We start from the raw sequence: 3,347 nt of genomic DNA, 5'->3' as shown, positions 1-3,347 counted from the left end.
CAAGTGTTGAAGAGCAAAGATGTCAGCTTGAGGACTAAGGTGCACCTGACCCAAGCCATGTTATTTTCAATAACCTCATATGCATGCAAAAGCTGGATAGTGAATAAGGAACACCATAGAAGAATTGATGCTTTTGAGTTATGGTGTTAGAGGAGAATATTGAAAGTGCCATGGGCTGCCAAAAGAACCAATGGACCCATTTTGGAAGAAGTGCAGCCAGAGTGCTCCCTGGAGGCCAAGACAGCCAAACTTTGTCTCTCATACTTTGGACATATTGTCAGGAGGGACCAGTCACTGGAGAAGGATATCGTGTTTGGTAAGATGGAGGGTCAGAGAAAAAGAAGAAGACCCCCAATGAGATGGATTAACCAAGTGGCAGCATTGATGAACTCAAGCGTGGCAACAGTAGTGAGGTTGGCCCAGGATTGGGCAGTGTTTCATTCTGCTGTGTATAAGGTCACTATGAGTTGGTACCAACTCAATGGCACCTAACAACAACAACAAATCTTTACAGGAGCAGACAGCCTCATCTTTCTCCCACAGAGGATTTTCATCTTTCTCCTGAGGTGGGTTTGAACCACTGACCTTGTATTTAGCAGTGCAAGGCTTAACCCACTGCACCACCAGGGTTTCCTAAACTAAGCACAGTGGACATTTACTTCCCAATTCTGAACATGATTAAGACTCTCAGGGGGAACCTCACTGGACTCAATGTAACAAACAAGGACCCAGGAAGAGTATGCATTGTTATACTATCAAAAAAAAAAAAAAGTGTTCATTTACAAACTCATTCACTAAGTTTACTGAACACACTCTAGATGACACCTGCTGGGGCAAGCGCTGAGGAGCAACAGAGAGAGTCAGATCAAGGAGCCAACTGTGGGATGACAGCAATAAAAACCCTCAGCTGGAATTTCGTAATGCTAAGTCTTGTCTTAACCACAGCAAAATCTTAGAACGAAAAAATCCCTGAACAAAGAGAGTTTGGAAGGCTTCAAATCATAAAGCTTAGGGTTGTAATGAATCACTAATATGTTCCATGCAAAGCTACCCTGTTCCATCTATCTCCTTCCCAGTACACATACCCTTGAACAAAAAGTCCTGCATCCTGTACAATATGACATTACCTTCTGTAGATCAAATTCAAACGCACCTTCTCAACAAGTCAACATGTGCTGGGAGGTGGACGTGGTAGGCAACCTGCTGGAATCCCTGGTCCCCACTCAGCTGCTAAGATCACTCTGGCTAAAGGCCCTTGGGGCAGAAAGAGGTCATGGCTATTAGGCTATTATTTTTCTTCCAGAATGAACCTGGCCTGGTTCCAGCGCCTCTGGGCTTCTATTGATATTCTAGAGGAGGCTGTATGATGTCTACAGAGTGATCAAGAAGCAGGCTCAGGTCTTAGCCCCTCTCTCAGATAAAGAAAAAAGCTCTGGTAGCATAGTGGTTACGAATCAGGCTGCGAACCACAAGGTCAGCAGTTCAAAACTACCAGCTGTTCCGCGAGAGAAAGATGAGGTGTCCTTTCTGCTCCCATAAAGATTTACAGCCTCAGAAACCCTATACAGGGTCGCTATGAGTCAGAACCGACTCCACGGCACACAGCCACCAGCCACAGCAGATAAAGTACAAGCAATAGTGCATGAAGTTCACCAAAATCACCACACACCTTGGTTGATTGGTTATGTGCCATGGAGTTGGTTCCAAATCATAGCAACCCTGTATAGGGTTTCTGAGGCTATAAATCTTTACTGGAGCAGAAACCAAGCTGTTTCGAACTGCTGACCTTGAAGTTAGCAACCTGACTCGTATCCATTATGCTACCAGAACTCCACCTGGTCATTGGGAAACCAGTCATTTTGAACTTAGCTCAGCATTCAAGAAGCTAGAGGGGAAAGCGTCTCTGTCAGACCAGGTGACTTCAAAGGACAGAAAAACAGAGCTCTCTGCAGATAAGCCTCTCTTCCTAGGCAGAACTAGCATCTGCAAGTTCTCCACGCTCCACTTGAGTTGGTCTCAGCGGAAACACCAGCCCCAAAAAGGGAAGGGAAGAAGAGTCAGAAGATCCCTTTGTTTCCAGGAAGCTCGGGGTTTCAATCAGTGCAAGCAGATGCTGCTAAAAATCAAAGGAAATGGAAATAAAACTTGCTCAGAAAATCTAAGAAATACCATGAGACACCTGTGGTACACCGACAGGAAGAATTTCTCAACCCACTTCCATCCTAGAAAACAGCTGTATACCCTCCACATGAAGGTGACGTCCCTCTGAAGAAGTCATCCTTGTCTCTCCTCTCAGTGAGACTCATTTTGCTCTAGCAGAGGGCAGAGCCAGGCAGAAGATGAGCTTCCTGTCTTGGGGAGAGAATCCTGTGCACCCCAGCCTGCTTGGTCTGTGGGACCAGGAGAGATCATATGTAAGGGGAAGGTAAGAAGGCTTGTTGCAGATACTGCTATGTGCCCTTGAGTCCATTTTGACTTTCGGCAATCCTGTGTGACAAAGTACAATTGCCCCCATGGTTTCTTTCCACTGTGTAGATTCAAACTGCCAATCTTTTGGGTTGCATCACCAGAGTTCCTTAAGGATGGGTTTGTACTTGCTGTGTGCTGTTGAGGTGATTTGGACTCAAAGCAGCCCTATAGGAGAGATGAGAGCTGCCTTGTGGGGGTTCCAAGACTGCCATCTTTACAGGAAGAGACAGTCTCAGGGTTTTTTCTCCTGCACAGCGGCTAGGGGGTTTGAACTACTGATTTTCTTGGTTTGCAGCTGAGCTACCACTGTGTTACCAGAGCTCCTTAAGGAGCCTGTTGTTCCAGACTATTGTTGTTGTTAAATACCTTTGAGTTGGTGCTGACTCACAGCGACCCTGTAAAGAGTTTCCGAAGAGTGGCTGGTGGGTCTGAACTACCGACCTTGTGGTTATCGGTCTGAACTGCCGACCCTGTGATTAACAGTACAGTGCTTATCCTACAGCGCCACACCAGGGCTTGATTATAGAGTTTAGGGCAGTGGTTTTCAAACCATGTTTAGTAGCACAAGCTCTTTCTATAGACCAAACCTTAGGTAAAACTCCAGCACAGGAGACAAAGTTGAGCTGTGGGTAGTGCAGAGGCTCAGGGATACACCTCTTGCCTCCCTGCTCCTGGCAGTGACCCCAAAGCTGCATTACAAACCAGGATCAGAAACCCATTCCCAAAGTGCAACACCAGCCAGTGCCAACACATGGGGAGTGTAGGTGGTACGCGGTGCTGTTATTAAGTGCTGTCGAGTCGGTTCCGACCCATAGCGACCCTGTACAGGGTTTCCGAGGGTGTAAATCTTTATGGGAGTAGAAAGCCTCATCTTTCTC

At 46.5% G+C, this 3,347-nt stretch overlaps 1 protein-coding gene across 1 annotated transcript in view; it reads right to left on the bottom strand.

Annotated features, from left to right (window-relative positions):
• Positions 1-3,347, bottom strand: part of ZNRF3 (zinc and ring finger 3) — a 185,113-nt gene that overhangs the window by 90,908 nt on the left and 90,858 nt on the right. The gene's annotated exons all lie outside the window — the stretch shown is intronic.

Source organism: Chrysochloris asiatica, unplaced genomic scaffold, assembly GCF_000296735.1.
Source record: "Chrysochloris asiatica unplaced genomic scaffold, ChrAsi1.0 scaffold00128, whole genome shotgun sequence".
NCBI classification, from domain to species: Eukaryota; Metazoa; Chordata; class Mammalia; order Afrosoricida; family Chrysochloridae; genus Chrysochloris; species Chrysochloris asiatica.
The sequence above is the reverse complement of the archived record's forward strand: the minus strand, read 5'-3'. Positions and strand labels throughout refer to the sequence as shown.